Source organism: Saccopteryx bilineata, chromosome 3 (genome assembly GCF_036850765.1).
Source record: "Saccopteryx bilineata isolate mSacBil1 chromosome 3, mSacBil1_pri_phased_curated, whole genome shotgun sequence".
In the NCBI taxonomy this organism is placed as follows: domain Eukaryota; kingdom Metazoa; phylum Chordata; class Mammalia; order Chiroptera; family Emballonuridae; genus Saccopteryx; species Saccopteryx bilineata.
The window spans coordinates 214894623-214907372 of NC_089492.1; the positions used below are offsets into that span (position 1 = coordinate 214894623).

The following is a 12750-nucleotide window of genomic DNA, read 5'->3' on the forward strand; positions in this document are numbered from 1 at the left end:
AACCCATGATGTCAAAGTTAAGATTAGAGGACAAGAAACAATGTTTGTGGTCACAGTTGATATACAACCATGGCAAATACAGTTCTATTTAATCTTTTCTTCAGGTCCAGATGGTGAGTAGAGAATGATCTTGAAACAATTATTAAGCCAAAAATGACTTCACACATCAAAATTTGACACCTATTCTCAGAACTGAGCACAGCCGGATAGCTCAAATAGCTCAGTTAAAGCATCGGTCAAATACTCAGTTTGCTGGTTCAATCCCTGGTCAGGGCACATAAAGGAATAGATCAATGTTTCTATCTCTCTCGCTCTCTCCCTTTGTCTCTCTCTAAAATCAATAAATTTTAAAAAGTTTAAGTCATAATTGAGTGTTCTGTGGTCTAAAAAAAATACAATAAATTAACTCCTTCCTGGAGTGGAACAAAAATAGATCTAAGTTTCAGAGTTTGAGATTTGTTTGGGGAAAGTAGCAATAAACTTTCCTTTTCTGATAGAAATAAGGGCCTGATTTATGCATCCTGTGAGAAAGTAATGTAAGGATTATCTTAATTTTACAGTTGAGGAAACTGAAGTCCGTAATATTGAATGAGTATTGAAGTACAGTACTAAATCTCAAATCACATTTAAGTACCTTCTTCTTTATTCTGAAAAGTTTCCTAATAACTGTATATAACTTCAGACTTCAAATGTTTACTAATAATAGGTTAGCCATTTTAGGAATTAAGAATGGTGATGCCCTTTGGACAATTCAGCTTCTGAGAATATATGCTAAAGAAGTGATATTAAATCAGGAAAAGGATTTCCATGCAAAGATAGTCAAAACAACATGATTTCTAACACTGGAAACTTCTAAAGTATGTAAATATTTAAGCCCCCAATGCCTAGAGTTATATCTCAGTTCTTTCTGGCTGTGTGACTCTTAGCAAGTCCCTCTGTGCCTGAGTTTGCACCTATAAAATGGGGATAGAATTCTTCCTGTCTCTTAGGGGTTTTGTGGAGAGTAAACTATGTATGTCAAGCACTTAGAGCAGTGCTGGCCACTGTGTGTGCATAGTTAGTGTTAATGACTGAATGCTATGTAGCCATTTAAAACTGTGAGCATGGATACTCTGATAATATTGAGAAACATGTATAATGTACAAATCAATTTGCAGATGGATTGGATATGGTAGCAAGAGAGGTGTCTTAAGGTCAATTCCAGGATTTTGATTCGAACTACGTACTATGAATGTGAAATTTCTTTTTACTGAAATAAAGAAAGAAGAAGGCGTGGTCAACTTGGTGTTGGGGCGGGAGCCAGGACTTCTGTTTTAGGGTGATATTTGATGTTGCAGAGACATGACCAGGTGGAGATGTTGAGAAGGCAGCTGGATAAACAAACGCTCAGCTCAGGGGAGAGGTCCAGGATGAAGATATCTCACTTGGAGTCACCAGTATAGGAATGGGACTTCCAGACTAAGTCATGTGGACAGTAGGCGTAGATAGAGATAATAACATGTCCCGGACTGAGCCCTGGGCATCTGTAATGTGTGAGGTCAGAAAAATGAGGAGTCAGGTGAGGAGACAGAGGAGCAGCCTGTGGTATAAGAAGAGAACCAGGGACCAGAAGAGACCAGAGTGATCAGTTGTGTCAAATACCGCAACTTGAGACTTGAGAATTGACATTTGATTTGGCCTTGAAGGTTTTTGGTGACTTTGACAAAGCACTTTCAGTGTAGCGGTGGAGAGGAAAGCCTGACTGGAGGGGGTTCAAGTGAGACTGGGAGGAGAGAATTGGAGACAGTGAGGACTAGCAATTTTTATATTGTTGTTTTCTTTTCCTAAAAAGGGACCAGAGGAATGAGGAAGTAGCTGAGGGGCATGTCAGGCCAACAGGGATTTATATCAAGATGAGAATTATTACAGCATATTAGTTGTCGGTGGGAATGATGCAGGAGAGAGAGAATAAGTAATGATTCAGCAAAGTTATGGTGGTAGTTCCTGGATGGAACGGGCTCCAGGGTGTAAGCAGGAGATGTGGCCTTTGACAGCAACAGAGCCAATCTCATCTGCAGTAGGAGGAGGGAAGGCAGGGTACATTTGCAGGGAGCTGGGAGATGTGCCTGCCGATGGGCTGTTTCCTTTTTTGCCTATCTTACTGGAGAGTGAGTACTCCAGAGTCTTAACAGAGAGCAGTGATAAGGCAAGAGGAGTTGGAAGTGTGAGGAGAGAGAAGGAGGTGAAAAATCGGGGGACATGGGACAGTTGGTGGATCAGGAGACTTAATAGGGCTGTCAGACTAAGGCCCATCCAGGGAGGCCGGTGGGCACAGATTTAGGACAATTCCAAAAGTCTGTGTGTTTCTCTTCAGCCCGTCTTGCTGCCTGGCCGCAGTCATGGTGGACACAGAGAGGTGGACTGTTTGTCAAACAGTGTCTGGGCTCCATCTCGTCCAATTAAATCAGAATCTCTAGGACCCAGCTTCAGCGGGTACGTATATCCGAGGTGATGGCCACATGCAGCTGGAGCTCAGAACCATAGATGAAATAAAAGCTAGAGGTGGAGGGAAGGTTCACAGAAGAGTCTGAGATCCAGGACATCTTGATGTGAAAAATTCAATGACTATTTCACTACCTAAACATGGGCTATAAATTTAACTGAGAAAAGGAGCCAAAGAGAAGAAACTAACATTGGTTGAGTGCCTGCTCTGGGTTAGAAATCATGCTGTAAGCTTTATATACTTAGCTGGAACAAAATAAGAATTATTGCCTCGATTGTAGAGTAAATAAGCTGAGGTTCAGACAAGTGAGGTAATTTGCTCTCAGCTCCACCACTAATGAGTAGTAAAGCCAGGATTTAGATCCAGAACCCATTTACTCTCAAGTTTTCGCTGAAGATTTTGTGAAAGATACAAGACTCGAGCTGTGTGTTAAAGGAGTAAGAGTTTTGATTTTGGAGATTCAAGAGGGCTTCCCAGCAGGAGAGATACTCTGTGAAGAATGCCATGGGGGCAAGAAAGAACATGATGAATACAAGGAATATTTAAGGAGAAGGATGCCTCTAGTTGCCAGGTGGGTTGAAGTAAATGAAGGAACAAATGATTCAACCAAAAAACCAACAAATAATGATTTGGGAGGGTGTCTGCCTTCGATAACCAGAGAGCGAGGCTGCCTGCCACTATACTAGACTGCTAAGCAAATGTCCCCTGCATTGTTTATAAAATTCATTATTTAAAAAAAAAAAATTATAGCTCTTGGGCCGCACTGAAATAAAAGATGGACCTCTGAGTATAATTTCATTAGCATCTGTCACCATGGCTGGGAAGCTTTATGTATTCGCAGAATCTTAGCATCTATATTTCTCTCGCTTTAATCTCAGGGTCGATATCCTAACACCACACTGCTCAAAATAAATAGCTAGTGGTAAATGATAAAGTAGGCTACTGTGTTTTGTCTTGTTTTATTTTATTTGGATTTTTTTTTTTTTTTTTTTTTTTCCCATTTTTCTGAAGCTGGAAACAGGGAGAGTCAGACAGACTCCCGCATGCGCCCGACCGGGATTCACCCGGCACGCCCACCAGGGGCGATGCTCTGCCCACCAGGGGGCGATGCTCTGCCCCTCCTGGGCGTCGCCATATTGCGACCAGAGCCACTCTAGCGCCTGAGGCAGAGGCCACAGAGCCATCCCCAGCGCCCGGGCCATCTCTGCTCCAATGGAGCCTTGGCTGCGGGAGGGGAAGAGAGAGACAGAGAGGAAAGCGCGGCGGAGGGGTGGAGAAGCAAATGGCCGCTTCTCCTGTGTGCCCTGGCCGGGAATCGAACCCGGGTCCTCCGCACGCTAGGCCGACGCTCTACCGCTGAGCCAACCGGCCAGGGCCTATTTTATTTGGATTTTAAGCCAATCTCTTTTATAGCTGACTATTTAAAGGCTGAAAAAGAAGTCTGGACACAGCAAAGAATTACACACAAAAACAGAAGATGCTGACAAAATGAATCTTTATCTCCCCCATGGAAAGAGGCTGTAAGTAGGCTGTTGATTTTACATCTAATAAGGTGGCTGCTCCTGAAATGGTCCTTTTGATTGGTTTGCAAGTAACTCTACTTTATGCCTCTTGGCCACCAGTGACACAGCTTGTCATAGGCACCTGCGTGGTGTATGCATGATAGCATCAGTTTGCTTGCCTTCTCACAAGGATTTTTGTTTGTTTTTTTCTTTGAGAATATGAAAAACCCATAATTCCTGAAAGGGTAGCAAATAAAAAATAAAAATAACACAGCATCTGTCCTCAACAGCAGTGCTGATTAGAGAGCTGCATCCCCCCTCTCTCTGTTTAGTTATTCCTTTGGGGAAGATGTGTGGTCCAGATAAGGTGGAAACTATCTTGCCTGTCCTGTGGTAGAAAGCCTACACTTGTGAGATTTTATTTATACAAAAAAAGGTATAAGTGATCCAATCAAAAGGTATGCAATAAATTCAACATAAAAGGTAACTTTCAAGTATACTTGTTATGCTTGTCTGAGTTTCAGTTTCTGACCAAGAAAGTCTTTTTAGTTCAAGTAATTTATTAATGCAGCAGGCACTACTTGTTCATTCATTGAGCAAACTTTTTTTCTTTTTTTGTATTTTTTGTATTTTTCTGAAGCTGGAAACGGGAGACAGACAGACTCCCGCATGTGCCCGACCGGGATCCACCCGGCACGCCCACCAGGGGACGATGCTCTGCCCCTCGGGGCGTCGCTCTGTCGCGACCAGAGCCACTCTAGCGCCTGGGGCAGAGGCCAAGGAGCCATCCCCAGCGTCTGGGCCATCTTTTGCTCCAATGGAGCCTCAGATGCGGGAGGGGAAGAGAGAGACAGAGAGGAAGGAGAGGGGGAGGGGTGGAGAAGCAGATGGGCGCCTCTCCTTTGTGCCCTGGCTGGGAATCGAACCCGGGACTCCTGCACGGCAGGCCGACGCTCTACCACTGAGCCAACCAGCCAGGGCCTCATTGAGCAAACTTTTTAGAACATCTACCTCGAGCCAGACAGTGTGCTGGGCACTGAGAAAGACACCAGGGAAAATAAGATGGACCCTGTGCTCAAAAAGACCTTACACTTGTGACTAAGGCTCTTCCAGTACATATTCATGGGGCAAGAAAAGGGCTAATACTCAGTGGTTGCCCACATTGTTCAAATGCATGACCAGATTTTTAACTGTCCACAAGTGCCAGTTGGATCATCTTTATAAACTTAAAGGATATGGTATAAAATTTACTACCGCTATAGGACCACCTGGAATTTTCCTAAGAACCAATGACCGCAAGGGCATTTGCATCCGAAGTACACATTTATTGGAGATTATGTAAATTAGTTATAAGCATAATTTAAGAATTCATTATTGCTATCTTAGGTGCATTTCTTTATTTTTATTTCTTTTATTATTTTCATTATTAAAATCCATCTGAATCCCCTGAAGAAGTCTATGCAGAAAAGCAAAGGATGTTCTGCTAGTGAGGAAGAATTAGGGGAAGCTGGGAGGGCTGAGACAAATGTCACCTGAGCTGCCAAGGGGCTTGCTGCCATCAAATGGAGGACATTCCAGAGTGAAATACAGACTCCAGCACCATTAAAGGTACAGCTTCTTGGCTTCCAGGACCCCCATTATTTTGGTTGCCACCTCTCAGTCTCTTTTGCTGGTTTTGTTCTTTTCCCTGGCTCCCGATACTGGAGTGTTCCGCCACCAGTCCAGCTCTCTCCTCCATCTGCCTTCACTTCCTTAGTCATCTCATCAAGTCACATGGTTCTGAGCATCATTTATCTGCTGACAACTCCAAAATGTATATCTATAGTCAAGACTCTCTTTCTTACTCTCAAACTCTAAACTCATGTGGAAATCCCCCCTTGAATACCTAGTATGTATTCCCCCCATACCCATTCTGCTCACTGACCTGTCCATCTCAGCTGATGGTAACACAAGCTTTCGGATTGCTCGGGTCACAGGGTTAGTGTCTTCTTTCACTTCTCTTTTCCTAAAACCCCACATGCAATAGGTGAACAAGTTGCTTTAGCTGTTTTCAACATAAAAGCAGAATCCAACCACTTTTCACTAGCATCAGTGATACTTCCAGGTCTGAGCTACCTTCATTGCTTGCCTGGATTCCTACATACTATCTGATTGGTCTCCCTGCTTTTCCCTTTCCTCATCTATAGTCTATTCTCCACACTGTAGCTGGAGTGAGCCTTTTAAAATTCAAGTCAAATCATGCCATCCTTCTGCTCCTAACCTTGCAATGGCCTTCCACCTTATTAAAGTGAAGCCAATGACCTCATGATCTACACCAGGGGTCCCCAAACTTTCTACACAGGGGGCCAGTTCACTGTCACTCAGACCATTGGAGGGCCGGACTATAAAAAAAACTATGAACAAATCCCTATGCACACTGCACATACCTTATTTTAAAGTAAAAAAACAAAACGGGAACAAATACAATATTTAAAATAAAGAACAAGTAAATTTAAATCAACAAACTGACCAGTATTTCAATGGGAACTATGCTCCTCTCACTGACCACCAATGAAAGAGGTGCCCCTTCCGGAAGTGCGGTGGGGGCCGGATAAATGGCCTCAGGGGGCCGCATGCGACCCGCGGGCCGTAGTTTGGGGACCCCTGATCTACACTGTCACCTTTCCATCTCTCCCTTCACCACTCCAACTACATCATCCTCTTGCTTGTCCTTGTACATGTCAGGGATGCTTCCAACTTAGGGCTTTTGCACTGTTGGTTCCTTTGCCTGAAATGCTATCACCCTAAATATCTACATATAGCTCACTTCCTCACCTCCTTGCAGTCTTTACTCAAATGTCTCCTTCTCTAAAAAAGAAGCAAGTCTTACCTTTTGTGACAATATGGATGGTTCTAGAGAGCATTATGCTAAGTGAAATAAGCCAGTAAGAGAAAGACAAACACTATATGATTTCTCTCCTATGTGGAATCTAATGAACAAAATAGAAACAGACTCATAGATCCAGAGAAGAGAATAACAGCTGTCAGAGAAGATGGGTGTTGGGAGGCTTGGTGAAATAAATGAAGGGATTAAAAAAAACTGATAGACACAGACAGTAGTATGGTGATTACCAGAGGAAAAGAAGGGTAGGGGGAGGTAGAAGAAGGCAAAGAGGGGGATAAATGGTGACAGAAGGGGACTAGACTAGGGTGATGAACATATAATATAATATACAGATGAAGTATTATAGAATTGTATACTTGAAACCTATTTAATTAACCAATGTAACCCCAACAAATCCAGTAAAAAATAAATTAATTTTAAAACATGCCTCCTCCATTTGTTCTGTCCTGATTGTCCCATATAAATTGCAATGCATCGCACTCTTGGCATTTTGGAGTGAGTTGAATGGGGGGGAAGATGTGTCTATGTCCAAATCCCTGGAACTGTACATGTTACCTTATTTAGAAAAAAAGATCTTTGCTGATGTAATAAAATGAAGAATCTTAAAATAAGATCATGCTGTCTGGATTACCCAACGGGGTCCTAAATCCAATAACACATGTTCTTATAAGAGACAGAAGAGGAGACACACAGAGAGGATGATGTGTAAATGGAGATAGAGATGGAAGTGATGTGGCCACAAGCCAAGGAAGCCAGGAAAGCTGACAGCTACCAAAGCGGGAAGAGAGGAAGGAGACTCCTCTCAAGCCTCCAGAAAGAGCAGGGCCTGCTGACACCTGGATTTTAGACTTCCAGCCTCCAGAACTGTGAGAGAATAAATTTCTGTTGTTTTAAGCCAACCAGTTTGTAGTGACTTGTTATGGCAGCCCTAAGAAACCAATACGGTTATTAAGAATCACTCAACACAAGGCTTGTTTAGATTTAAGTATTGATGTATTTAAGGAAGTCAACTTGTTGTATATTAATATTTTGTGTAAAGGAGAGGCACATATTTGGTATTTTATGTGCCTGTAATATTTAAGATAATTTGGCCTAATATTATGATTAATATATTTTTAAACAATTTATAATGTCTGAATAATTGCTTTAGATTTTTAAGTTACAATTTTCTAGTTTATATACAGTGTTGGAATATTTAAAAGAAGCTAAAGTTAAACTTATTTATAAGTTTGGGGGGGGGTTTGTTTGTTTGTTTTTTAGTTTTCTGTGCTGAGTGCTCAGGGAGTTAGTTCAATCAAAACACTGATGCAAACAGGGACACTGGAAGGTAGGCTTCCCCCTCGCTCCTCTAAGGGAGGGTTCAGTCTCTTCCAGCCCTGCTCCAGCCACCTGTGACCTAACCTTGCCCAGAATGCTGGGGTTTGCCACTGAAGGCTGAAAGTGCCCAGAGCCATAGGCCCCATCTACGACACCGTGGACGAGCCTAGGGTATTTCTTCCAAGAAGCAGGTAAACTGATCTCATTTGCACAAGGGCCACTTAACTATGTTTTGCCTGAATAGTCAGGTTTTTTATTCTTCCCTCGAAGATCTCTGTTGTGGGTATTGATAGTCCTATTTTCTGCTGCTTTGTTTAATATATAGTGTTTCCTTTTTTCCTCCTACCTCAATGCCCCACTCATATTTCAGGCTGGGACCTACTCCTAATTTAGAGCTCTCTTTCTTTCTTTTGCCAATTTCTATTATGAATTTACCTTTGCCACCCAGCTTAGTGTATCCCAAGGTTCTCTTTACCATGCCACAGTCACAGAGCTCCAGGGAAAAGCAACCTAATCTCATCTCTCCAGGCAGAGGAGAACAGAAGCTCCATCTTCACACATGCTACAAATGGCTTTTCCAGTCTACCTGAATCATTACCAGCTAGAAGCAGCGGTCATTGGGACTTGGACGTGAGCTGCAAAGTATAGAATTGTGACAACAATTCCAGTGCCATGCGGACTTTTCCTGGATATGGACTTTTCCTGGACTCCTGCTCCCTGTGACAGCTCCTAACAGACTGAACTGGGGTTGGGTTGCATTTTTCAGGGATTTGGCATGGTGATGGTGCCAACTTGGACTTGGTGAACATGTTAAGGACACCACTCTTTTATAGATTCTTGCTGTATTGGCCAAGAGTTTGCTTAAAGGCTTTAATCACTGTAAAAAAAAAAAAAAAAAAAATATATATATATATATATATATATATAAGACTGGATAAAGAAGATGTGGCACATATACACCATAGTATACTATTCAGCCATAAGAAATGATGACATCGGATCATTTAGAACAAAATGGTGGGATCTTGATAACATTATACGGAGTGAAATAAGTAAATCAGAAAAAAACAAGAACTGCAGGATTCCATACATTGGTGGGACATAAAAATGAGACTAAGAGACATGGACAAGAGTGTGCTGGTTACGGGGTGTGGGGGGAGGGAAGGAGGGGGGTAGGGGCACAAAGAAAACTAGACAGAAGGTGACAGAGGACAATCTGACTTTGGGTGATGGGTATGCAACATAATTGAATAACAAGATAACCTGGACATGTTTTCTTTGAATATATGTATCCTGATTTATTGATGTCACCCCATTAAAATTAATAAAAATTTATATAAAAAAAACACTGATGTAACAAAACAAAGAAATGGAATACCTTGATTTATAATGCAATTTAAAATGCTTAAAGTTATTAACTTAGTTAAACTTAGAAACAGGATCATATATTAGTTAAAGGCCTTTAACACAGCTTTAAAAAATATGACAGGCTACATCTAATATACAAAGAACAATAAGGTTTGATGCAGAACTTAAAAGCTTCAGGAAAAAATTGTTTTTAATCTGTAACTTTAATAAATTAAATATTAATTTTTAAAAGCAACATTAACCTCTTGATAGTTCTTACTGCCTCAAAACCACTCAAGGGCACCAAAAAGTTCACATTTAATAGAAGCAACATAAAAGAAACTTTCTTACTATGCGATCCTTTGGGAACAGGGCCACGGAGGCGGTCAGCAGAAACGAATCAGTGTCCACACAGCGTGAAGGTGAGCCTGCTGTGGTGGGGGCAGCACAAGGACATGAACTCCGCTGGTGGGTGCCTTTGTTCTGAGTCAAAGCGTTCCTTGGCAGGAGAGACATAGGGTTCAAAAGCCTCTAGTGACTGAACAGATGCCATTTTGAGTTCCATCAAAGTTCTATTCCGCTCATCCCTGCCTCTTCTTCCCAAGACAGCACTGTAAATGTTGCATTCGGACAAGTGTTTGATTTTCCATTTCTTTGTTAGTTTAATTTGAGGTGCCAACTCAGAGAAAACCACAGAATGCCATCTCTGGTTTTAGTGCTCTACTTCCCATTCATTGCTGCAGGTATCACTGGTTTCTTTAGGTGTGGCTGCTGTCCCTAAATTTCCATTAGCTTCCAAGTTGGCCCATTGGTCAGATTCAAGCGAGACAGCGGGGCAGCTGCTGTCATGACCTGATGTACATGGGTGGGTCTTCACTTTACTGTGGTTTGTCCTCAGAAGAATCTCAGCCGGTGCTTAAGGCCTGTAACATGGAAACCATAAACTCCAAAGAAACAAAAGCGATTTTATATGAGAAAAAACCTACAAGCAGACTCAACAATGATCTTAAAATATATAGAGTGGAGCAAATGTAGGTTTACAGTTGTTCATATGGAAAACAATTCCATATTAATAAGTAATAACAAGAATAAACTGTGTTTCACATACTCACAACTATAGGAGCTTGAAAGCATATCCTTCCCCAGTCATGTTTTCAGATGAGAACCCAGTCGTGGCTGATACCTTGATTGTGAGAAACCATGAAGCACAGAATCCAGCTAAACCATGCATGGACTCCTGATTGCACAGATATTATGAGAAAATAAATGTGTGTTGTTATAAGCTGCTCATTTGGATGGTAATATTGTTACACAGCAATAGACAACTAACACAGGTGGTTAGGGATAGCATCTCAGGTCACATATACACTATGTTTCCATGGTACTTACGAAAATCCTCAGAATGGTTCACATATTGCAGATGTTCATCTCCCCTTTTGAAGCTGTTGACCATGTCTTATCCACCTGAATTTCCTCATTTGTAAAATAGGAGGCCCTGGCCTGTTGGCTCAGTGGTAGAGCATCAGCCCAGTAAGTGGAAGTCCCGGGTTCGATTCCCAGCCAGGGCACACAGGAGAGGCGCCCATCTGCTTCTCCACCCCTCCCCCTCTCCTTTCTCTCTATCTCTCTCTTCTCCTCCCGCAGCTAAGGCTCCATGGGAGCAAAGTTGGCCCGGGCGCTGAGGATGGCTCCATGGCCTCTGCCTCAGGCACTAGAATGGATCCGGTTGCAGCAGAGCAACACCCCAGATGGGCTGAGCATTGCACCCTGGTGGGCATGCCTGGTGGATCCTGTTCAGGCGCATGCGGGAGTCTGTCCGCTGCCACCTCCATTTCTCACTTCGGGAAAATACAAAAAAAAAAAAAAAAAAAAAAAAAAAGGATAACAATAATACCTAATTCAGGCTGCAAATTAGGTAATTTAACATTATGCCTGATTTAGTATATACATATTAAATACTAACCCTAAATCTTTAGGGCTTAGTACAGTACCTGGTGTATGCTTTATAAGTGTTTAGTGAATGAATGATTAAATGTAAGAATTGATGGAGCAGACCAGTGTATCAATACTTTCTGGCAAAAGAAAATGTGTCAAAGTTTGTCCCTCATTTCTCAAGGTCTGCCAGACTGAAACAAAGATGTATAAAATAATGGTGCCAGAGCAACTAAGCAAACCAAGGCAGAAAGCTGGTCCAGTTAAGGGAGTACCTGTTAGGAGCATCTGTTAGGAACAGCAGCTTCTTTAGTTCTGCCCACTCTGGACACATAGAAGAGAATCAATAGATTCTGACTTTTAATTCCTCCTTTCTAAGGACCTTTCATACTCCCTTTACTACTTCTTTCATTCCTTTTGCATTCATGCTTTCCATCCACAAACATTTATTGAGGACAAGCCTATGCCAGTCACTGGATTAAGCACAGGGAGTACAACATAAGCAAAACAGAGCCGCTCACAATCCTGGCTCATGAATAGCGAACGCATCTGGTGGGAATCTCTTCTGTATTTCCTGAGCAGCCCCTACTCTCCACTACTTTGCTGTTGGCACTGTGCTAGAATCTCCTACTCTTGTTTTGAAGTTTTTAGTATTCAATATTCTTTGCAAAGTCTTCACCCTCTTCTTATACACTTTTTCAAGAGGAATCCTTAGCTATTGAGTCTACATCAATTAAATGTTATGAAAGGCTTTTCTCCCTTCTGACTAGGCAAGTGATCTTGCAACTAACAGCCTCTTTAATCTGGATGTTCTTTGTGATCTCTTTTCTGATGCTCTTTTTGAGGAACTGGGGAGATAGAAAGGCCCTTTGATGGTTAAAAAAAATTTTATGGCTTGAAACATGAGCTTAAAGTGGGTCATGTGTTGCAGAACTTCCAGACACTGCAAAAGGAAGATGGTGGGTTAATCTAACTAACGAATTCCAGCAGCTGCTGTTTAGATGTGGGGGTAGGTGAAGTAATCACCAACAGAAGCCAGACAGACCGACAAGAAGGAGGCCCAGCCACAAGCAATCTGACACATCCCCAGGTGGCCAGGGAGATCCCGCACCTGACAACCCAGCCTGGCCTTTGCCTATGGCTACTGTTGATATTTTAGCAAAAGCTTTGGATCCACGAAGTAGAATTATAAACAATGACTTGCTTTAATGTTTGTTTTTTAAATAAAACAATAAAATGAACAGCAATGCACTTATCATCCAACTTAAAAAATAGAACATTTTAAA

The 12750-nt window shown here is 42.0% G+C and overlaps 1 non-coding gene across 1 annotated transcript; it reads right to left on the reverse strand.

Annotated features, from left to right (window-relative positions):
* Positions 1 to 4889: 4889 nt before the first annotated feature.
* Positions 4890 to 4965, reverse strand: TRNAG-GCC (transfer RNA glycine (anticodon GCC)). Its single transcript has one exon. It is a non-coding gene; the product is annotated as a tRNA-Gly (tRNA).
* Positions 4966 to 12750: the final 7785 nt, after the last annotated feature.